The sequence below is a fragment of the Lissotriton helveticus genome, chromosome 2_1 (assembly GCF_964261635.1).
Source record: "Lissotriton helveticus chromosome 2_1, aLisHel1.1, whole genome shotgun sequence".
Taxonomy (NCBI): Eukaryota; Metazoa; Chordata; class Amphibia; order Caudata; family Salamandridae; genus Lissotriton; species Lissotriton helveticus.
Window position 1 is genome coordinate 59,519,968 of NC_136059.1, and position 25,525 is coordinate 59,545,492.

Below are 25,525 nucleotides of genomic sequence, written 5' to 3' on the forward strand. Positions count from 1 at the left end.
CAGGCTGATGAAGGCTGATAGCCTGAAACCGGTCCTTGGATGCTTGATTCCGGTCCAGGAAAGACATGGCTTGGCAGTTCGGGTTGGACTGTTCCCATGAAGCACAGGGTCAAGGCTGATTTGCATATGGGCATGTCTGATCTGGGGTGGTGTGGAGTGCAAAAAACCGATGGATTTAGGCCCAGATCTCTGTACTGGGGTGAATGTATGACATTGTTCTGCATTCTGTCCATCAATTGTTGTTTTTGCATTTGTCACCCCGAGTGGGATGGGTATGCTCAGACGTGAGTCCCATGCTCTCCACACCACTGGAGTCAAGCTATCCAGGCAGATGAAGGCTGATAGCCAGAAACCGGTCCTCGGATGCTTGATTCCGGTCCAGGAAAGACATGGCTTGGCAGTTCGGGCTGGACTGTTCCCATGAGGCACAGGGTCAAGGCTGATTAGCATATGGCCATGTCTGACCTGGGGTGGTGTGGAGTGGAAAAAAAGATGGATTTAGGCCCAGATCTCTGTACCTGGGTGAATGTATGACATTGTTCTGCATTCTGTCCATCAATTGTTGTTTTTGCATTTGTCACCCCGAGTGGGATGGGTATGCTCAGACGTGAGTCTCATGCTCTCCACACCACTGGAGTCAAGCTATCTAGGCTGATGAAGCCTGATAGCCAGAAACCGGTCCTTGGATGCTTGATTCCGGTCCAGGAAAGACATGGCTTGGCAGTTCGGGTTGGACTGTTCCCATGAAGCACAGGGTCAAGGCTGATTTGCATATGGGCATGTCTGATCTGGGGTGGTGTGGAGTGCAAAAAAACGATGGATTTAGGCCCAGATCTCTGTACTGGGGTGAATGTATGACATTGTTCTGCATTCTGTCCATCAATTGTTGTTTTTGCATTTGTCACCCCGAGTGGGATGGGTATGCTCAGACGTGAGTCCCATGCTCTCCACACCACTGGAGTCAAGCTATCCAGGCAGATGAAGGCTGATAGCCAGAAACCGGTCCTCGGATGCTTGATTCCGGTCCAGTAAAGACATGGCTTGGCAGTTCGGGCTGGACTGTTCCCATGAGGCACAGGGTCAAGGCTGATTTGCATATGGCCATGTCTGACCTGGGGTGGTGTGGAGTGCAAAAAAAGATGGATTTAGGCCCAGATCTCTGTACTGGGGTGAATGTATGACATTGTTCTGCATTCTGTCCATCAATTGTTGTTTTTGCATTTGTCACCCCGAGTGGGATGGGTATGCTCAGACGTGAGTCTCATGCTCTCCACACCACTGGAGTCAAGCTATCCAGGCTGATGAAGGCTGATAGCCAGATCTCTGTACTGGGCTGAATGTATGACATTGTTCTGCATTATGTCCATCAATAGTTGTTTTTGCATTTGTCACCCCGAGTGGGATGGGTATGCTCAGACGTGAGTCCCATGCCCTCCACACCACTGGAGTCAAGCTAGCCAGGCTGATGAAGGCTGATAGCCAGAAACCGGTCCTTGGATGCTTGATTCCGGTCCAGGAAAGACATGGCTTGGCAGTTCGGGCTGGACTGTTCCCATGAGGCACAGGGTCAAAGCTGATTTGCATATGGCCATGTCTGACCTGGGGTGGTGTGGAGTGCAAAAAAACGATGGATTTAGGCCCAGATCTCTGTACTGGGGTGAATGTATGACATTGTTCTGCATTCTGTCCATCAATTGTTGTTTTTGCATTTGTCACCCCGAGTGGGATGGGTATGCTCAGACGTGAGTCCCATGCTCTCCACACCACTGGAGTCAAGCTATCCAGGCAGATGAAGGCTGATAGCCAGAAACCGGTCCTCGGATGCTTGATTCCGGTCCAGGAAAGACATGGCTTGGCAGTTCGGGCTGGACTGTTCCCATGAGGCACAGGGTCAAGGCTGATTTGCATATGGCCATGTCTGACCTGGGGTGGTGTGGAGTGCAAAAAAAGATGGATTTAGGCCCAGATCTCTGTACCTGGGTGAATGTATCACATTGTTCTGCATTCTGTCCATCAATTGTTGTTTTTGCATTTGTCACCCCGAGTGGGATGGGTATGCTCAGACGTGAGTCTCATGCTCTCCACACCACTGGAGTCAAGCTATCTAGGCTGATGAAGCCTGATAGCCAGAAACCGGTCCTTGGATGCTTGATTCCGGTCCAGGAAAGACATGGCTTGGCAGTTCGGGTTGGACTGTTCCCATGAAGCACAGGGTCAAGGCTGATTTGCATATGGGCATGTCTGATCTGGGGTGGTGTGGAGTGCAAAAAAACGATGGATTTAGGCCCAGATCTCTGTACTGGGGTGAATGTATGACATTGTTCTGCATTCTGTCCATCAATTGTTGTTTTTGCATTTGTCACCCCGAGTGGGATGGGTATGCTCAGACGTGAGTCCCATGCTCTCCACACCACTGGAGGCAAGCTATCCAGGCAGATGAAGGCTGATAGCCAGAAACCGGTCCTCGGATGCTTGATTCCGGTCCAGTAAAGACATGGCTTGGCAGTTCGGGCTGGACTGTTCCCATGAGGCACAGGGTCAAGGCTGATTTGCATATGGCCATGTCTGACCTGGGGTGGTGTGGAGTGCAAAAAAAGATGGATTTAGGCCCAGATCTCTGTACCTGGGTGAATGTATGACATTGTTCTGCATTCTGTCCATCAATTGTTGTTTTTGCATTTGTCACCCCGAGTGGGATGGGTATGCTCAGACGTGAGTCTCATGCTCTCCACACCACTGGAGTCAAGCTATCTAGGCTGATGAAGCCTGATAGCCAGAAACCGGTCCTTGGATGCTTGATTCCGGTCCAGGAAAGACATGGCTTGGCAGTTTGGGCTGGACTGTTCCCATGAGGCACAGGGTCAAGGCTGATTTGCATATGGCCATGTCTGACCTGGGGTGTTGTGGCTTGCAAAAAAACTATGGATTTAGGCCCAGATCTCTGTACTGGGGTGAATGTATGACTTTGTTCTGCATTATGTCCATCAATTGTTGTTTTTGCATTTGTCACCCCGAGTGGGATGGGTATGCTCAGACGTGAGTCCCATGCTCTCCACACCACTGGAGTCAAGCTAGCCAGGCTGATGAAGGCTGATAGCCTGAAACCGGTCCTTGGATGCTTGATTCCGGTCCAGGAAAGACATGGCTTGGCAGTTCGGGTTGGACTGTTCCCATGAAGCACAGGGTCAAGGCTGATTTGCATATGGGCATGTCTGATCTGGGGTGGTGTGGAGTGCAAAAAACCGATGGATTTAGGCCCAGATCTCTGTACTGGGGTGAATGTATGACATTGTTCTGCATTCTGTCCATCAATTGTTGTTTTTGCATTTGTCACCCCGAGTGGGATGGGTATGCTCAGACGTGAGTCCCATGCTCTCCACACCACTGGAGTCAAGCTATCCAGGCAGATGAAGGCTGATAGCCAGAAACCGGTCCTCGGATGCTTGATTCCGGTCCAGGAAAGACATGGCTTGGCAGTTCGGGCTGGACTGTTCCCATGAGGCACAGGGTCAAGGCTGATTAGCATATGGCCATGTCTGACCTGGGGTGGTGTGGAGTGGAAAAAAAGATGGATTTAGGCCCAGATCTCTGTACCTGGGTGAATGTATGACATTGTTCTGCATTCTGTCCATCAATTGTTGTTTTTGCATTTGTCACCCCGAGTGGGATGGGTATGCTCAGACGTGAGTCTCATGCTCTCCACACCACTGGAGTCAAGCTATCTAGGCTGATGAAGCCTGATAGCCAGAAACCGGTCCTTGGATGCTTGATTCCGGTCCAGGAAAGACATGGCTTGGCAGTTCGGGTTGGACTGTTCCCATGAAGCACAGGGTCAAGGCTGATTTGCATATGGGCATGTCTGATCTGGGGTGGTGTGGAGTGCAAAAAAACGATGGATTTAGGCCCAGATCTCTGTACTGGGGTGAATGTATGACATTGTTCTGCATTCTGTCCATCAATTGTTGTTTTTGCATTTGTCACCCCGAGTGGGATGGGTATGCTCAGACGTGAGTCCCATGCTCTCCACACCACTGGAGTCAAGCTATCCAGGCAGATGAAGGCTGATAGCCAGAAACCGGTCCTCGGATGCTTGATTCCGGTCCAGTAAAGACATGGCTTGGCAGTTCGGGCTGGACTGTTCCCATGAGGCACAGGGTCAAGGCTGATTTGCATATGGCCATGTCTGACCTGGGGTGGTGTGGAGTGCAAAAAAAGATGGATTTAGGCCCAGATCTCTGTACTGGGGTGAATGTATGACATTGTTCTGCATTCTGTCCATCAATTGTTGTTTTTGCATTTGTCACCCCGAGTGGGATGGGTATGCTCAGACGTGAGTCTCATGCTCTCCACACCACTGGAGTCAAGCTATCCAGGCTGATGAAGGCTGATAGCCAGATCTCTGTACTGGGCTGAATGTATGACATTGTTCTGCATTATGTCCATCAATAGTTGTTTTTGCATTTGTCACCCCGAGTGGGATGGGTATGCTCAGACGTGAGTCCCATGCCCTCCACACCACTGGAGTCAAGCTAGCCAGGCTGATGAAGGCTGATAGCCAGAAACCGGTCCTTGGATGCTTGATTCCGGTCCAGGAAAGACATGGCTTGGCAGTTCGGGCTGGACTGTTCCCATGAGGCACAGGGTCAAAGCTGATTTGCATATGGCCATGTCTGACCTGGGGTGGTGTGGAGTGCAAAAAAACGATGGATTTAGGCCCAGATCTCTGTACTGGGGTGAATGTATGACATTGTTCTGCATTCTGTCCATCAATTGTTGTTTTTGCATTTGTCACCCCGAGTGGGATGGGTATGCTCAGACGTGAGTCCCATGCTCTCCACACCACTGGAGTCAAGCTATCCAGGCAGATGAAGGCTGATAGCCAGAAACCGGTCCTCGGATGCTTGATTCCGGTCCAGGAAAGACATGGCTTGGCAGTTCGGGCTGGACTGTTCCCATGAGGCACAGGGTCAAGGCTGATTTGCATATGGCCATGTCTGACCTGGGGTGGTGTGGAGTGCAAAAAAAGATGGATTTAGGCCCAGATCTCTGTACCTGGGTGAATGTATCACATTGTTCTGCATTCTGTCCATCAATTGTTGTTTTTGCATTTGTCACCCCGAGTGGGATGGGTATGCTCAGACGTGAGTCTCATGCTCTCCACACCACTGGAGTCAAGCTATCTAGGCTGATGAAGCCTGATAGCCAGAAACCGGTCCTTGGATGCTTGATTCCGGTCCAGGAAAGACATGGCTTGGCAGTTCGGGTTGGACTGTTCCCATGAAGCACAGGGTCAAGGCTGATTTGCATATGGGCATGTCTGATCTGGGGTGGTGTGGAGTGCAAAAAAACGATGGATTTAGGCCCAGATCTCTGTACTGGGGTGAATGTATGACATTGTTCTGCATTCTGTCCATCAATTGTTGTTTTTGCATTTGTCACCCCGAGTGGGATGGGTATGCTCAGACGTGAGTCCCATGCTCTCCACACCACTGGAGGCAAGCTATCCAGGCAGATGAAGGCTGATAGCCAGAAACCGGTCCTCGGATGCTTGATTCCGGTCCAGTAAAGACATGGCTTGGCAGTTCGGGCTGGACTGTTCCCATGAGGCACAGGGTCAAGGCTGATTTGCATATGGCCATGTCTGACCTGGGGTGGTGTGGAGTGCAAAAAAAGATGGATTTAGGCCCAGATCTCTGTACCTGGGTGAATGTATGACATTGTTCTGCATTCTGTCCATCAATTGTTGTTTTTGCATTTGTCACCCCGAGTGGGATGGGTATGCTCAGACGTGAGTCTCATGCTCTCCACACCACTGGAGTCAAGCTATCTAGGCTGATGAAGCCTGATAGCCAGAAACCGGTCCTTGGATGCTTGATTCCGGTCCAGGAAAGACATGGCTTGGCAGTTTGGGCTGGACTGTTCCCATGAGGCACAGGGTCAAGGCTGATTTGCATATGGCCATGTCTGACCTGGGGTAGTGTGGAGTGCAAAAAAAGATGGATTTAGGCCCAGATCTCTGTACTGGGGTGAATGTATGACATTGTTCTGCATTCTGTCCATCAATTGTTGTTTTTGCATTTGTCACCCCGAGTGGGATGGGTATGCTCAGACGTGAGTCCCATGCTCTCCACACCACTGGAGTCAAGCTATCCAGGCTGATGAAGGCTGATAGCCTGAAAAAGGTCCTTGGATGCTTGATTCCGGTCCAGGAAAGACATGGCTTGGCAGTTCGGGCTGGACTGTTCCCATGAGGCACAGGGTCAAGGCTGATTTGCATATGGCCATGTCTGACCTTGGGTTGGTGTGGAGTGCAAAAAAACGATGGAATTAGGCCCAGATCTCTGTACTGGGGTGAATGTATGACATTGTTCGGCATTCTGTCCATCAATTGTTGTTTTTGCATTTGTCACCCCGAGTGGGATGGGTATGCTCAGACGTGAGTCCCATGCTCTCCACACCACTGGAGTCAAGCTATCCAGGCTGATGAAGGCTGATAGCCAGAAACAGGTCCTTGGATGCTTGATTCCGGTCCAGGAAATACATGGCTTGGCAGTTCGGGCTGGACTGTTCCCATGAGGCACAGGTTCAAGGCTGATTTGCATATGACCATGTCTTACCTGGGGTTGTGTGGAGTGCAAAAAAACGATGGATTTAGGTCCAGATCTCTGTACTGGGGTGAATGTATGACATTGTTCTGCATTCTGTCCATCAATTGTTGTTTTTGCATTTGTCACCCCGAGTGGGATGGGTATGCTCAGACATGAGTCCCATGCTCTCCACACCACTGGAGTCAAGCTATCCAGGCTGATGAAGGCTGATAGCCAGAAACCGGTCCTTGGATGCTTGATTCCGGTCCAGGAAAGACATGGCTTGGCAGTTCGGGCTGGACTGTTCCCATGAGACACAGGGTCAAGGCTGATTTGCATATGACCATGTCTGACCTGGGGTGTTGTGGATTGCAAAAAAACTATGGATTTAGGCCCAGATCTCTGTATTGTGGTGAATGTATGACTTTGTTCTGCATTATGTTCATCAATTGTTGTTTTTGCATTTGTCACCCCGAGTGGGATGGGTATGCTCAGACGTGAGTCCCATGCTCTCCACACCACTGGAGTCAAGCTAGCCAGGCTGATGAAGGCTGATAGCCTGAAACCGGTCCTTGGATGCTTGATTCCGGTCCAGGAAAGACATGGCTTGGCAGTTCGGGTTGGACTGTTCCCATGAAGCACAGGGTCAAGGCTGATTTGCATATGGGCATGTCTGATCTGGGGTGGTGTGGAGTGCAAAAAAACGATGGATTTAGGCCCAGATCTCTGTACTGGGGTGAATGTATGATATTGTTCTGCATTCTGTCCATCAATTGTTGTTTTTGCATTTGTCACCCCGAGTGTGATGGGTATGCTCATACGTGAGTCCCATGCTCTCCACACCACTGGAGTCAAGCTATCCAGGCAGATGAAGGCTGATAGCCAGAAACCGGTCCTCGGATGCTTGATTCCAGTCCAGGAAAGACATGGCTTGGCAGTTCGGGCTGGACTGTTCCCATGAGGCACAGGGTCAAGGCTGATTTGCATATGGCCATGTCTGACCTGGGTGGTGTGGAGTGCAAAAAAAGATGGATTTAGGCCCAGATCTCTGTACCTGGGTGAATGTATGACATTGTTCTGCATTCTGTCCATCAATTGTTGTTTTTGCATTTGTCACCCCGAGTGGGATGGGTATGCTCAGACGTGAGTCTCATGCTCTCCACACCACTGGAGTCAAGCTATCCAGGCTGATGAAGCCTGATAGCCTGAAACCGGTCCTCGGATGCTTGATTCCGGTCCAGGAAAGACATGGCTTGGCAGTTCGGGCTGGACTGTTCCCATGAGGCACAGGGTCAAGGCTGATTTGCATATGGCCATGTCTGACCTGGGGTGGTGTGGAGTGCAAAAATAGATGGATTTAGGCCCAGATCTCTGTACTGGGGTGAATGTATGACATTGTTCTGCATTCTGTCCATCAATTGTTGTTTTTGCATTTGTCACCCCGAGTGGGATGGGTATGCTCAGACGTGAGTCTCATGCTCTCCACACCACTGGAGTCAAGCTATCCAGGCTGATGAAGGCTGATAGCCAGATCTCTGTACTGGGCTGAATGTATGACATTGTTCTGCATTATGTCCATCAATAGTTGTTTTTGCATTTGTCACCCCGAGTGGGATGGGTATGCTCAGACGTGAGTCCCATGCTCTCCACACCACTGGAGTCAAGCTAGCCAGGCTGATGAAGGCTGATAGCCAGAAACCGGTCCTTGGATGCTTGATTCCAGTCCAGGAAAGACATGGCTTGGCAGTTCGGGCTGGACTGTTCCCATGAGGCACAGGGTCAAAGCTGATTTGCATATGGCCATGTCTGACCTGGGGTGGTGTGGAGTGCAAAAAAAGATGGATTTAGGCCCAGATCTCTGTACTGGGGTGAATGTATGACATTGTTCTGCATTCTGTCCATCAATTGTTGTTTTTGCATTTGTCACCCCGAGTGGGATGGGTATGCTCAGACGTGAGTCTCATGCTCTCCACACCACTGGAGTCAAGCTATCCAGGCTGATGAAGGCTGATAGCCAGAACCCAGTCCTTGGATGTTTGATTCCGGTCCAGGAAAGACATGGCTTGGCAGTTCAGGCTGGACTGTTCCCATGAGGCACAGGGTCAAGGCTGATTTGCATATGGCCATGTCTGACCAGGGGTGGTGTGGAGTGCAAAAAAAGATAGATTTAGGCCCAGATCTCTGTACTGGGGTGAATGTATGACATTGTTCTGCATTCTGTCCATCAATTGTTGTTTTTGCATTTGTCACCCCGAGTGGGATGGGTATGCTCAGACGTGAGTCCCATGCTCTCCACACCACTGGAGTCAAGCTATCCAGGCTGATGAAGGCTGATAGCCAGAAACCGGTCCTTGGATGCTTGATTCCGGTCCAGGAAAGACATGGCTTGGCAGTTCGGGCTGGACTGTTCCCATGAGGCACAGGGTCAAGGCTGATCTGCATATGGCCATGTCTGACCTAGGGTGCTGTGGAGTGCAAAGAAACGATGGATTTAGGTCCAGATCTCTGTACTGGGGCGAATGTATGACATTGTTCTGCATTCTGTCCATCAATTGTTGTTTTTGCATTTGTCACCCCGATTGGGATGGGTATGCTCAGACGTGAGTCTCATGCTCTCCACACCACTGGAGTCAAGCTATCCAGGCTGATGTAGGCTGATAGCCAGAAACCGGTCCTTGGATGCTTGATCCCGGTCCAGGAAAGACATGGCTTGGCAGTTCGGGCTGGACTGTTCCCATGAGGCACAGAGTCAAGGCAGATTTGCATATGGCCATGTCTGACCTGGGGTGGTGTGGAGTGCAGAAAAACGATCTATTTAGGCCCAGATCTCTGTACTGGGGTGAATGTATGACATTGTTCTGCATTCTGTCCATCAATTGTTGTTTTTGCATTTGTCACCCCGAGTGGGATGGGTATGCTCAGACGTGAGTCCCATGCTCTCCACACCACTGGAGTCAAGCTATCCAGGCTGATGAAGGCTGATAGCCTGAAACAGGTCCTTGGATGCTTGATTCCGGTCCAGGAAAGACATGGCTTGGCAGTTCGGGCTGGACTGTTCCCATGAGGCACAGGGTCAAGGCTGATTTGCATATGGCCATGTCTGACCTGGGGTGGTGTGGAGTGCAAAAAAACGATGGAATTAGGCCCAGATCTCTGTACTGGGGTGAATGTATGACATTGTTCTGCATTCTGTCCATCAATTGTTGTTTTTGCATTTGTCACCCCGAGTGGGATGGGTATGCTCAGACGTGAGTCCCATGCTCTCCACACCACTGGAGTCAAGCTATCCAGGCTGATGAAGGCTGATAGCCAGAAACAGGTCCTTGGATGCTTGATTCCGGTCCAGGAAAGACATGGCTTGGCAGTTCGGGCTGGACTGTTCCCATGAGGCACAGGTTCAAGGCTGATTTGCATATGGCCATGTCTGACCTGGGATTGTGTGGAGTGCAAAAAAACGATGGATTTAGGCCCAGATCTCTGTACTGGGGTGAATTTATGACATTGTTTTGCATTCTGTCCATCAATTGTGGTTTTTGAATTTGTCACCCCGAGTGGGATGGGTATGCTCAGACATGAGTCCCATGCTCTCCACACCACTGGAGTCAAGCTATCCAGGCTGATGAAGGCTGATAGCCAGAAACCGGTCCTTGGATGCTTGATTCTGGTCCAGGAAAGACATGGCTTGGCAGTTCGGGCTGGACTGTTCCCATGAGACACAGGGTCAAGGCTGATTTGCATATGACCATGTCTGACCTGGGGTGTTGTGGCTTGCAAAAAAACTATGGATTTAGGCCCAGATCTCTGTACTGGGGTGAATGTATGACTTTGTTCTGCATTATGTCCATCAATTGTTGTTTTTGCATTTGTCACCCCGAGTGGGATGGGTATGCTCAGACGTGAGTCCCATGCTCTCCACACCACTGGAGTCAAGCTAGCCAGGCTGATGAAGGCTGATAGCCTGAAACCGGTCCTTGGATGCTTGATTCCGGTCCAGGAAAGACATGGCTTGGCAGTTCGGGTTGGACTGTTCCCATGAAGCACAGGGTCAAGGCTGATTTGCATATGGGCATGTCTGATCTGGGGTGGTGTGGAGTGCAAAAAAACGATGGATTTAGGCCCAGATCTCTGTACTGGGGTGAATGTATGACATTGTTCTGCATTCTGTCCATCAATTGTTGTTTTTGCATTTGTCACCCCGAGTGGGATGGGTATGCTCAGACGTGAGTCCCATGCTCTCCACACCACTGGAGTCAAGCTATCCAGGCAGATGAAGGCTGATAGCCAGAAACCGGTCCTCAGATGCTTGATTCCGGTCCAGGAAAGACATGTCTTGGCAGTTCGGGCTGGACTGTTCCCATGAGGCACAGGGTCAAGGCTGATTTGCATATGGCCATGTCTGACCTGGGGTGGTGTGGAGTGCAAAAAAAGATGGATTTAGGCCCAGATCTCTGTACCTGGGTGAATGTATGACATTGTTCTGCATTCTGTCCATCAATTGTTTTTGCATTTGTCACCCCGAGTGGGATGGGTATGCTCAGACGTGAGTCTCATGCTCTCCACACCACTGGAGTCAAGCTATCTAGGCTGATGAAGCCTGATAGCCAGAAACGGGTCCTTGGATGCTTGATTCCGGTCCAGGAAAGACATGGCTTGGCAGTTCGGGTTGGACTGTTCCCATGAAGCACAGGGTCAAGGCTGATTTGCATATGGGCATGTCTGATCTGGGGTGGTGTGGAGTGCAAAAAACGATGGATTTAGGCCCAGATCTCTGTACTGGGGTGAATGTATGACATTGTTCTGCATTCTGTCCATCAATTGTTGTTTTTGCATTTGTCACCCCGAGCGGGATGGGTATGCTCAGACGTGAGTCCCATGCTCTCCACACCACTGGAGTCAAGCTATCCAGGCAGATGAAGGCTGATAGCCAGAAACCGGTCCTCGGATGCTTGATTCCGGTCCAGTAAAGACATGGCTTGGCAGTTCGGGCTGGAATGTTCCCATGAGGCACAGGGTCAAGGCTGATTTGCATATGGCCATGTCTGACCTGGGGTGGTGTGGAGTGCAAAAAAAGATGGATTTAGGCCCAGATCTCTGTACTGGGGTGAATGTATGACATTGTTCTGCATTCTGTCCATCAATTGTTGTTTTTGCATTTGTCACCCCGAGTGGGATGGGTATGCTCAGACGTGAGTCTCATGCTCTCCACACCACTGGAGTCAAGCTATCCAGGCTGATGAAGGCTGATAGCCAGATCTCTGTACTGGGCTGAATGTATGACATTGTTCTGCATTATGTCCATCAATAGTTGTTTTTGCATTTGTCACCCCGAGTGGGATGGGTATGCTCAGACGTGAGTCCCATGCTCTCCACACCACTGGAGTCAAGCTAGCCAGGCTGATGAAGGCTGATAGCCAGAAACCGGTCCTTGGATGCTTGATTCCGGTCCAGGAAAGACATGGCTTGGCAGTTCGGGCTGGACTGTTCCCATGAGGCACAGGGTCAAAGCTGATTTGCATATGGCCATGTCTGACCTGGGGTGGTGTGGAGTGCATAAAAACGATGGATTTAGGCCCAGATCTCTGTACTGGGGTGAATGTATGACATTGTTCTGCATTCTGTCCATCAATTGTTGTTTTTGTATTTGTCACCCCGAGTGGGATGGGTATGCTCAGACGTGAGTCCCATGCTCTCCACACCACTGGAGTCAAGCTATCCAGGCAGATGAAGGCTGATAGCCAGAAACCGGTCCTCGGATGCTTGATTCCGGTCCAGGAAAGACATGGCTTGGCAGTTCGGGCTGGACTGTTCCCATGAGGCATAGGGTCAAGGCTGATTTGCATATGGCCATGTCTTACCTGGGGTGGTGTGGAGTGCAAAAAAAGATGGATTTAGGCCCAGATCTCTGTACCTGGGTGAATGTATGACATTGTTCTGCATTCTGTCCATCAATTGTTGTTTTTGCATTTGTCACCCCGAGTGGGATGGGTATGCTCAGACGTGAGTCTCATGCTCTCCACACCACTGGAGTCAAGCTATCTAGGCTGATGAAGCCTGATAGCCAGAAACCGGTCCTTGGATGCTTGATTCCGGTCCAGGAAAGACATGGCTTGGCAGTTCGGGTTGGACTGTTCCCATGAAGCACAGGGTCAAGGCTGATTTGCATATGGGCATGTCTGATCTGGGGTGGTGTGGAGTGCAAAAAAACGATGGATTTAGGCCCAGATTTCTGTACTGGGGTGAATGTATGACATTGTTCTGCATTCTGTCCATCAATTGTTGTTTTTGCATTTGTCACCCCGAGTGGGATGGGTATGCTCAGACGTGAGTCCCATGCTCTCCACACCACTGGAGTCAAGCTATCCAGGCAGATGAAGGCTGATAGCCAGAAACCGGTCCTCGGATGCTTGATTCCGGTCCAGTAAAGACATGGCTTGGCAGTTCGGGCTGGACTGTTCCCATGAGGCACAGGGTCAAGGCTGATTTGCATATGGCCATGTCTGACCTGGGGTGGTGTGGAGTGCAACAAAAGATGGATTTAGGCCCAGATCTCTGTACCTGGGTGAATGTATGACATTGTTCTGCATTCTGTCCATCAATTGTTGTTTTTGCATTTGTCACCCCGAGTGGGATGGGTATGCTCAGACGTGAGTCTCATGCTCTCCACACCACTGGAGTCAAGCTATCTAGGCTGATGAAGCCTGATAGCCAGAAACAGGTCCTTGGATGCTTGATTCCGGTCCAGGAAAGACATGGCTTGGCAGTTTGGGCTGGACTGTTCCCATGAGGCACAGGGTCAAGGCTGATTTGCATATGGCCATGTCTGACCTGGGGTAGTGTGGAGTGCAAAAAAAGATGGATTTAGGCCCAGATCTCTGTACTGGGGTGAATGTATGACATTGTTCTGCATTCTGCCCATCAATTGTTGTTTTTGCATTTGTCACCCCGAGTGGGATGGGTATGCTCAGACATGAGTCCCATGCTCTCCACACCACTGGAGTCAAGCTATTCAGGCTGATGAAGGCTGACAGCCAGAAACCGGTCCTTGGATGCTTGATTCCGGTCCAGGAAAGACATGGCTTGGCAGTTCGGGCTGGACTGTTCCCATGAGGCACAGGTTCAAGGCTGATTTGCATATGGCCATGTCTGACCTGGGGTTGTGTGGAGTGCAAAAAAACGATGGATTTAGGCCCAGATCTCTGTACTGGGGTGAATGTATGATATTGTTCTGCATTCTGTCCATCAATTGTTGTTTTTGCATTTGTCACCCCGAGTGGGATGGGTATGCTCAGACGTGAGTCCCATGCTCTCCACACCACTGGAGTCAAGCTATCCAGGCAGATGAAGGCTGATAGCCAGAAACTGGTCCTCGGATGCTTGATTCCAGTCCAGGAAAGACATGGCTTGGCAGTTCGGGCTGGACTGTTCCCATGAGGCACAGGGTCAAGGCTGATTTGCATATGGCCATGTCTGACCTGGGGTGGTGTGGAGTGCAAAAAAAGATGGATTTAGGCCCAGATCTCTGTACTGGGGTGAATGTATGACATTGTTCTGCATTCTGTCCATCAATTGTTGTTTTTGCATTTGTCACCCCGATTGGGATGGGTATGCTCAGACGTGAGTCTCATGCTCTCCACACCACTGGAGTCAAGCTATCCAGGCTGATGAAGGCTGATAGCCAGATCTCTGTACTGGGCTGAATGTATGACATTGTTCTGCATTATGTCCATCAATAGTTGTTTTTGCATTTGTCACCCCGAGTGGGATGGGTATGCTCAGACGTGAGTCCCATGCTCTCCACACCACTGGAGTCAAGCTAGCCAGGCTGATGAAGGCTGATAGCTAGAAACCGGTCCTTGGATGCTTGATTCCGGTCCAGGAAAGACATGGCTTGACAGTTCGGGTTGGACTGTTCCCATGAAGCACAGGGTCAAGGCTGATTTGCATATGGGCATGTCTGATCTGGGGTGGTGTGGAGTGCAAAAAAACGATGGATTTAGGCCCAGATTTCTGTACTGGGGTGAATGTATGACATTGTTCTGCATTCTGTCCATCAATTGTTGTTTTTGCATTTGTCACCCCGAGTGGGATGGGTATGCTCAGACGTGAGTCCCATGCTCTCCACACCACTGGAGTCAAGCTATCCAGGCAGATGAAGGCTGATAGCCAGAAACCGGTCCTCGGATGCTTGATTCCGGTCCAGTAAAGACATGGCTTGGCAGTTCGGGCTGGACTGTTCCCATGAGGCACATGGTCAAGGCTGATTTGCATATGGCCATGTCTGACCTGGGGTGGTGTGGAGTGCAACAAAAGATGGATTTAGGCCCAGATCTCTGTACCTGGGTGAATGTATGACATTGTTCTGCATTCTGTCCATCAATTGTTGTTTTTGCATTTGTCACCCCGAGTGGGATGGGTATGCTCAGACGTGAGTCTCATGCTCTCCACACCACTGGAGTCAAGCTATCTAGGCTGATGAAGCCTGATAGCCAGAAACAGGTCCTTGGATGCTTGATTCCGGTCCAGGAAAGACATGGCTTGGCAGTTTGGGCTGGACTGTTCCCATGAGGCACAGGGTCAAGGCTGATTTGCATATGGCCATGTCTGACCTGGGGTAGTGTGGAGTGCAAAAAAAGATGGATTTAGGCCCAGATCTCTGTACTGGGGTGAATGTATGACATTGTTCTGCATTCTGCCCATCAATTGTTGTTTTTGCATTTGTCACCCCGAGTGGGATGGGTATGCTCAGACATGAGTCCCATGCTCTCCACACCACTGGAGTCAAGCTATTCAGGCTGATGAAGGCTGATAGCCAGAAACCGGTCCTTGGATGCTTGATTCCGGTCCAGGAAAGACATGGCTTGGCAGTTCGGGCTGGACTGTTCCCATGAGGCACAGGTTCAAGGCTGATTTGCATATGGCCATGTCTGACCTGGGGTTGTGTGGAGTGCAAAAAAACGATGGATTTAGGCCCAGATCTCTGTACTGGGGTGAATGTATGATATTGTTCTGCATTCTGTCCATCAATTGTTGTTTTTGCATTTGTCACCCCGAGTGGGATGGGTATGCTCAGACGTGAGTCCCATGCTCTCCACACCACTGGAGTCAAGCTATCCAGGCAGATGAAGGCTGATAGCCAGAAACTGGTCCTCGGATGCTTGATTCCAGTCCAGGAAAGACATGGCTTGGCAGTTCGGGCTGGACTGTTCCCATGAGGCACAGGGTCAAGGCTGATTTGCATATGGCCATGTCTGACCTGGGGTGGTGTGGAGTGCAAAAAAAGATGGATTTAGGCCCAGATCTCTGTACTGGGGTGAATGTATGACATTGTTCTGCATTCTGTCCATCAATTGTTGTTTTTGCATTTGTCACCCCGATTGGGATGGGTATGCTCAGACGTGAGTCTCATGCTCTCCACACCACTGGAGTCAAGCTATCCAGGCTGATGAAGGCTGATAGCCAGATCTCTGTACTGGGCTGAATGTATGACATTGTTCTGCATTATGTCCATCAATAGTTGTTTTTGCATTTGTCACCCCGAGTGGGATGGGTATGCTCAGACGTGAGTCCCATGCTCTCCACACCACTGGAGTCAAGCTAGCCAGGCTGATGAAGGCTGATAGCTAGAAACCGGTCCTTGGATGCTTGATTCCGGTCCAGGAAAGACATGGCTTGACAGTTCGGGCTGGACTGTTCCCATGAGGCACAGGGTCAAAGCTGATTTGCATATGGCCATGTCTGACCTGGGGTGGTGTGGAGTGCAAAAAAAGATGGATTTAGGCCCAGATCTCTGTACTGGGGTGAATGTATGACATTGTTCTGCATTCTGTCCATCAATTGTTGTTTTTGCATTTGTCACCCCGAGTGGGATGGGTATGCTCAGACGTGAGTCTCATGCTCTCCACACCACTGGAGTCAAGCTATCCAGGCTGATGAAGGCTGATAGCCAGAACCCCGTCCTTGGATGTTTGATTCCGGTCCAGGAAAGACATGGCTTGGCAGTTCGGGCTGGACTGTTCCCATGAGGCACAGGGTCAAGGCTGATTTGCATATGGCCATGTCTGACCTGGGGTGGTGTGGAGTGCAAAAAAAGATAGATTTAGGCCCAGATCTCTGTACTGGGGTGAATGTATGACATTGTTCTGCATTCTGTCCATCAATTGTTGTTTTTGCATTTGTCACCCCGAGTGGGATGGGTATGCTCAGACGTGAGTCCCATGCTCTCCACACCACTGGAGTCAAGCTATCCAGGCTGATGAAGGCTGATAGCCAGAAACCGGTCCTTGGATGCTTGATTCCGGTCCAGGAAAGACATGGCTTGGCAGTTCGGGCTGGACTGTTCCCATGAGGCACAGGGTCAAGGCTGATTTGCATATGGCCATGTCTGACCTGGGGTGCTGTGGAGTGCAAAGAAACGATGGATTTAGGTCCAGAGCTCTGTACTGGGGTGAATGTATGACATTGTTCTGCATTCTGTCCATCAATTGTTGTTTTTGCATTTGTCACCCCGAGTGGGATAGGTATGCTCAGACGTGAGTCTCATGCTCTCCACACCACTGGAGTCAAGCTATCCAGGCTGATGTAGGCTGATAGCCAGAAACCGGTACTTGGATGCTTGATCCCGGTCCAGGAAAGACATGGCTTGGCAGTTCAGGCTGGACTGTTCCCATGAGGCACAGAGTCAAGGCAGATTTGCATATGGCCATGTCTGACCTGGGGTGGTGTGGAGTGCAGAAAAACGATAGATTTAGGCCCAGATCTCTGTACTGGGGTGAATGTATGACATTGTTCTGCATTCTGTCCATCAATTGTTGTTTTTGCATTTGTCACCCCGAGTGGGATGGGTATGCTCAGACGTGAGTCCCATGCTCTCCACACCACTGGAGTCAAGCTATCCAGGCTGATGAAGGCTGATAGCCTGAAACAGGTCCTTGGATGCTTGATTCCGGTCCAGGAAAGACATGGCTTGGTAGTTCGGGCTGGACTGTTCCCATGAGGCACAGGGTCAAGGCTGATTTGCATATGGCCATGTCTGACCTGGGGTGGTGTGGAGTGCAAAAAAACGATGGAATTAGGCCCAGATCTCTGTACTGGGGTGAATGTATGACATTGTTCTGCATTCTGTCCATCAATTGTTGTTTTTGCATTTGTCACCCCGAGTGGGATGGGTATGCTCAGACGTGAGTCCCATGCTCTCCACACCACTGGAGTCAAGCTATCCAGGCTGATGAAGGCTGATAGCCAGAAACAGGTCCTTGGATGCTTGATTCCGGTCCAGGAAAGACATGGCTTGGCAGTTCGGGCTGGACTGTTCCCATGAGGCACAGGTTCAAGGCTGATTTGCATATGGCCATGTCTGACCTGGGGTTGTGTGGAGTGCAAAAAAACGAGGGATTTAGGCCCAGATCTCTGTACTGGGGTGAATGTATGACATTGTTTTGCATTCTGTCCATCAATTGTTGTTTTTGCATTTGTCACCCCGAGTGGGATGGGTATGCTCAGACATGAGTCCCATGCTCTCCACACCACTGGAGTCAAGCTATCCAGGCTGATGAAGGCTGATAGCCAGAAACCGGTCCTTGGATGCTTGATTCTGGTCCAGGAAAGACATGGCTTGGCAGTTCGGGCTGGACTGTTCCCATGAGACACAGGGTCAAGGCTGATTTGCATATGACCATGTCTGACCTGGGGTGTTGTGGATTGCAAAAAAACTATGGATTTAGGCCCAGATCTCTGTACTGGGGTGAATGTATGACTTTGTTCTGCATTATGTCCATCAATTGTTGTTTTTGCATTAGTCACCCCGAGTGGGATGGGTATGCTCAGACGTGAGTCCCATGCTCTCCACACCACTGGAGTCAAGCTAGCTAGGCTGATAGCCTGAAACCGGTCCTGGAATGCTTAATTCCGGTCCAGGAAAGACATGGCTTGGCAGTTCGGGTTGGACTGTTCCCATGAAGCACAGGGTCAAGGCTGATTTGCATATGGGCATGTCTGATCTGGGGTGGTGTGGAGTGCAAAAAAACGATGGATTTAGGCCCAGATCTCTGTACTGGGGTGAATGTATGACATTGTTCTGCATTCTGTCCATCAATTGTTGTTTTTGCATTTGTCACCCCGAGTGGGATGGGTATGCTCAGACGTGAGTCCCATGCTCTCCACACCACTGGAGTCAAGCTATCCAGGCAGATGAAGGCTGATAGCCAGAAACCGGTCCTCGGATGCTTGATTCCGGTCCAGGAAAGACATGGCTTGGCAGTTCGGGCTGGACTGTTCCCATGAGGCACAGGGTCAAGGCTGATTTGCATATGGCCATGTCTGACCTGGGGTGGTGTGGAGTGCAAAAAAAGATGGATTTAGGCCCAGATCTCTGTACCTGGGTGAATGTATGACATTGTTCTGCATTCTGTCCATCAATTGTTGTTTTTGCATTTGTCACCCCGAGTGGGATGGGTATGCTCAGACGTGAGTCCCATGCTCTCCACACCACTGGAGTCAAGCTATCCAGGCTGATGAAGGCTGATAGCCTGAAACAGGTCCTTGGATGCTTGATTCCGGTCCAGGAAAGACATGGCTTGGTAGTTCGGGCTGGACTGTTCCCATGAGGCACAGGGTCAAGGCTGATTTGCATATGGCCATGTCTGACCTGGGGTGGTGTGGAGTGCAAAAAAACGATGGAATTAGGCCCAGATCTCTGTACTGGGGTGAATGTATGACATTGTTCTGCATTCTGTCCATCAATTGTTGTTTTTGCATTTGTCACCCCGAGTGGGATGGGTATGCTCAGACGTGAGTCCCATGCTCTCCACACCACTGGAGTCAAGCTATCCAGGCTGATGAAGGCTGATAGCCAGAAACAGGTCCTTGGATGCTTGATTCCGGTCCAGGAAAGACATGGCTTGGCAGTTCGGGCTGGACTGTTCCCATGAGGCACAGGTTCAAGGCTGATTTGCATATGGCCATGTCTGACCTGGGGTTGTGTGGAGTGCAAAAAAACGAGGGATTTAGGCCCAGATCTCTGTACTGGGGTGAATGTATGACATTGTTTTGCATTCTGTCCATCAATTGTTGTTTTTGCATTTGTCACCCCGAGTGGGATGGGTATGCTCAGACATGAGTCCCATGCTCTCCACACCACTGGAGTCAAGCTATCCAGGCTGATGAAGGCTGATAGCCAGAAACCGGTCCTTGGATGCTTGATTCTGGTCTAGGAAAGACATGGCTTGGCAGTTCGGGCTGGACTGTTCCCATGAGACACAGGGTCAAGGCTGATTTGCATATGACCATGTCTGACCTGGGGTGTTGTGGATTGCAAAAAAACTATGGATTTAGGCCCAGATCTCTGTACTGGGGTGAATGTATGACTTTGTTCTGCATTATGTCCATCAATTGTTGTTTTTGCATTAGTCACCCCGAGTGGGATGGGTATGCTCAGACGTGAGTCCCATGCTCTCCACACCACTGGAGTCAAGCTAGCTAGGCTGATAGCCTGAAACCGGTCCTGGAATGCTTAATTCCGGTCCAGGAAAGACATGGCTTGGCAGTTCGGGTTGGACTGTTCCCATGAAGCACAGGGTCAAGGCTGATTTGCATATGGGCATGTCTGATCTGGGGTGGTGTGGAGTGCAAAAAAACGATGGATTTAGGCCCAGATCTCTGTACTGGGGTGAATGTATGACATTGTTCTGCATTCTGTCCATCAATTGTTGTTTTTGCATTTGTCACCCCGAGTGGGATGGGTATGCTCAGACGTGAGTCCCATGCTCTCCACACCACTGGAGTCAAGCTATCCAGGCAGATGAAGGCTGATAGCCAGAAACCGGTCCTCGGATGCTTGATTCCGGTCCAGGAAAGACATGGCTTGGCAGTTCGGGCTGGACTGTTCCCATGAGGCACAGGGTCAAGGCTGATTTGCATATGGCCATGTCTGACCTGGGGTGGTGTGGAGTGCAAAAAAAGATGGATTTAGGCCCAGATCTCTGTACCTGGGTGAATGTATGACATTGTTCTGCATTCTGTCCATCAATTGTTGTTTTTGCATTTGTCACCCCGAGTGGGATGGGTATGCTCAGACGTGAGTCTCATGCTCTCCACACCACTGGAGTCAAGCTATCTAGGCTGATGAAGCCTGATAGCCAGAAACCGGTCCTTGGATGCTTGATTCCGGTCCAGGAAAGACATGGCTTGGCAGTTCGGGCTGGACTGTTCCCATGAGGCACAGGGTCAAGGCTGATTTGCATATGGCCATGTCTGACCTGGGGTGGTGTGGAGTGCAAAAAAAGATGGATTTAGGCCCAGATCTCTGTACTGGGGTGAATGTATGACATTGTTCTGCGTTCTGTCCATCAATTGTTGTTTTTGCATTTGTCACCCCGAGTGGGATGGGTATGCTCAGACGTGAGTCTCATGCTCTCCACACCACTGGAGTCAAGCTATCCAGGCTGATGAAGGCTGATAGCCAGAACCCCGTCCTTGGATGTTTGATTCCGGTCCAGGAAAGACATGGCTTGGCAGTTCGGGCTGGACTGTTCCCATGAGGCACAGGGTCAAGGCTGATTTGCATATGGCCATGTCTGACCTGGGGTGGTGTGGAGTGCAAAAAAAGATAGATTTAGGCCCAGATCTCTGTACTGGGGTGAATGTATGACATTGTTCTGCATTCTGTCCATCAATTGTTGTTTTTGCATTTGTCACCCCGAGTGGGATGGGTATGCTCAGACGTGAGTCCCATGCTCTCCAGACCACTGGAGTCAAGCTATCCAGGCTGATGAAGGCTGATAGCCAGAAACCGGTCCTTGGATGCTTGATTCCGGTCCAGGAAAGACATGGCTTGGCAGTTCGGGCTGGACAGTTCCCATGAGGCACAGGGTCAAGGCTGATTTGCATATGGCCATGTCTGACCTGGGGTGCTGTGGAGTGCAAAGAAACGATGGATTTAGGTCCAGATCTCTGTACTGGGGTGAATGTATGACATTGTTCTGCATTCTGTCCATCAATTGTTGTTTTTGCATTTGTCACCCCGAGTGGGATAGGTATGCTCAGACGTGAGTCTCATGCTCTCCACACCACTGGAGTCAAGCTATCCAGGCTGATGTAGGCTGATAGCCAGAAACCGGTACTTGGATGCTTGATCCCGGTCCAGGAAAGACATGGCTTGGCAGTTCAGGCTGGACTGTTCCCATGAGGCACAGAGTCAAGGCAGATTTGCATATGGCCATGTCTGACCTGGGGTGGTGTGGAGTGCAGAAAAACGATGGATTTAGGCCCAGATCTCTGTACTGGGGTGAATGTATGACATTGTTCTGCATTCTGTCCATCAATTGTTGTTTTTGCATTTGTCACCCCGAGTGGGATGGGTATGCTCAGACGTGAGTCCCATGCTCTCCACACCACTGGAGTCAAGCTATCCAGGCTGATGAAGGCTGATAGCCTGAAACAGGTCCTTGGATGCTTGATTCCGGTCCAGGAAAGACATGGCTTGGCAGTTCGGGCTGGACTGTTCCCATGAGGCACAGGGTCAAGGCTGATTTGCATATGGCCATGTCTGACCTGGGGTGGTGTGGAGTGCAAAAAAACGATGGAATTAGGCCCAGATCTCTGTACTGGGGTGAATGTATGACATTGTTCTGCATTCTGTCCATCAATTGTTGTTTTTGCATTTGTCACCCCGAGTGGGATGGGTATGCTCAGACGTGAGTCCCATGCTCTCCACACCACTGGAGTCAAGCTATCCAGGCTGATGAAGGCTGATAGCCAGAAACAGGTCCTTGGATGCTTGATTCCAGTCCAGGAAAGACATGGCTTGGCAGTTCGGGCTGGACTGTTCCCATGAGGCACAGGTTCAAGGCTGATTTGCATATGGCCATGTCTGACCTGGGGTTGTGTGGAGTGCAAAAAAACGATGGATTTAGGCCCAGATCTCTGTACTGGGGTGAATGTATGACATTGTTTTGCATTCTGTCCATCAATTGTTGTTTTTGCATTTGTCACCCCGAGTGGGATGGGTATGCTCAGACATGAGTCCCATGCTCTCCACACCACTGGAGTCAAGCTATCCAGGCTGATGAAGGCTGATAGCCAGAAACCGGTCCTTGGATGCTTGATTCTGGTCCAGGAAAGACATGGCTTGGCAGTTCGGGCTGGACTGTTCCCATGAGACACAGGGTCAAGGCTGATTTGCATATGACCATGTCTGACCTGGGGTGTTGTGGATTGCAAAACAACTATGGATTTAGGCCCAGATCTCTGTACTGGGGTGAATGTATAACTTTGTTCTGCATTATGTCCATCAAATGTTGTTTTTGCATTTGTCACCCCGAGTGGGATGGGTATGCTCAGACGTGAGTCCCATGCTCTCCACACCACTGGAGTCAAGCTAGCTAGGCTGATAGCCTGAAACCGGTCCTGGAATGCTTGATTCCGGTCCAGGAAAGACATGGCTTGGCAGTTCGGGTTGGACTGTTCCCATGAAGCACAGGGTCAAGGCTGATTTGCATATGGGCATGTCTGATCTGGGGTGGTGTGGAGTGCAAAAAAACGATGGATTTAGGCCCAGATCTCTGTACTGGGGTGAATGTATGACTTTGTTCTGCATTATGTCCATCAATTGTTGTTTTTGCATTTGTCACCCCGAGTGGGATGGGTATGCTCAGACGTGAGTCCCATGCTCTCCACACCACTGGAGTCAAGCTAGCCAGGCTGATGAAGGCTGATAGCCTGAAACCGGTCCTTGGATGCTTGATTCCGGTCCAGGAAAGACATGGCTTGGCAGTTCGGGTTGGACTGTTCCCATGAAGCACAGGGTCAAGGCTGATTTGCATATGGGCATGTCTGATCTGGGGTGGTGTGGAGTGCAAAAAAACGATGGATTTAGGCCCAGATCTCTGTACTGGGGTGAATGTATGACATTGTTCTGCATTCTGTCCATCAATTGTTGTTTTTGCATTTGTCACCCCGAGTGGGATGGGTATGCTCAGACGTGAGTCCCATGCTCTCCACACCACTGGAGTCAAGCTATCCAGGCAGATGAAGGCTGATAGCCAGAAACCGGTCCTCGGATGCTTGATTCCGGTCCAGGAAAGACATGGCTTGGCAGTTCGGGCTGGACTGTTCCCATGAGGCACAGGGTCAAGGCTGATTTGCATATGGCCATGTCTGACCTGGGGTGGTGTGGAGTGCAAAAAAAGATGGATTTAGGCCCAGATCTCTGTACCTGGGTGAATGTATGACATTGTTCTGCATTCTGTCCATCAATTGTTGTTTTTGCATTTGTCACCCCGAGTGGGATGGGTATGCTCAGACGTGAGTCTCATGCTCTCCACACCACTGGAGTCAAGCTATCTAGGCTGATGAAGCCTGATAGCCAGAAACCGGTCCTTGGATGCTTGATTCCGGTCCAGGAAAGACATGGCTTGGCAGTTCGGGTTGGACTGTTCCATGAAGCACAGGGTCAAGGCTGATTTGCATATGGGCATGTCTGATCTGGGGTGGTGTGGAGTGCAAAAAACGATGGATTTAGGCCCAGATCTCTGTACTGGGGTGAATGTATGACATTGTTCTGCATTCTGTCCATCAATTGTTGTTTTTGCATTTGTCACCCCGAGTGGGATGGGTATGCTCAGACGTGAGTCCCATGCTCTCCACACCACTGGAGTCAAGCTATCCAGGCAGATGAAGGCTGATAGCCAGAAACCGGTCCTCGGATGCTTGATTCCGGTCCAGTAAAGACATGGCTTGGCAGTTCGGGCTGGACTGTTCCCATGAGGCACAGGGTCAAGGCTGATTTGCATATGGCCATGTCTGACCTGGGGTGGTGTGGAGTGCAAAAAAAGATGGATTTAGGCCCAGATCTCTGTACTGGGGTGAATGTATGACATTGTTCTGCATTCTGTCCATCAATTGTTGTTTTTGCATTTGTCACCCCGAGTGGGATGGGTATGCTCAGACGTGAGTCTCATGCTCTCCACACCACTGGAGTCAAGCTATCCAGGCTGATGAAGGCTGATAGCCAGATCTCTGTACTGGGCTGAATGTATGACATTGTTCTGCATTATGTCCATCAATAGTTGTTTTTGCATTTGTCACCCCGAGTGGGATGGGTATGCTCAGACGTGAGTCCCATGCTCTCCACACCACTGGAGTCAAGCTAGCCAGGCTGATGAAGGCTGATAGCCAGAAACCGGTCCTTGGATGCTTGATTCCGGTCCAGGAAAGACATGGCTTGGCAGTTCGGGCTGGACTGTTCCCATGAGGCACAGGGTCAAAGCTGATTTGCATATGGCCATGTCTGACCTGGGGTGGTGTGGAGTGCATAAAAACGATGGATTTAGGCCCAGATCTCTGTACTGGGGTGAATGTATGACATTGTTCTGCATTCTGTCCATCAATTGTTGTTTTTGCATTTGTCACCCCGAGTGGGATGGGTATGCTCAGACGTGAGTCCCATGCTCTCCACACCACTGGAGTCAAGCTATCCAGGCAGATGAAGGCTGATAGCCAGAAACCGGTCCTCGGATGCTTGATTCCGGTCCAGGAAAGACATGGCTTGGCAGTTCGGGCTGGACTGTTCCCATGAGGCATAGGGTCAAGGCTGATTTGCATATGGCCATGTCTTACCTGGGGTGGTGTGGAGTGCAAAAAAAGATGGATTTAGGCCCAGATCTCTGTACCTGGGTGAATGTATGACATTGTTCTGCATTCTGTCCATCAATTGTTGTTTTTGCATTTGTCACCCCGAGTGGGATGGGTATGCTCAGACGTGAGTCTCATGCTCTCCACACCACTGGAGTCAAGCTATCTAGGCTGATAAAGCCTGATAGCCAGAAACCGGTCCTTGGATGCTTGATTCCGGTCCAGGAAAGACATGGCTTGGCAGTTCGGGTTGGACTGTTCCCATGAAGCACAGGGTCAAGGCTGATTTGCATATGGGCATGTCTGATCTG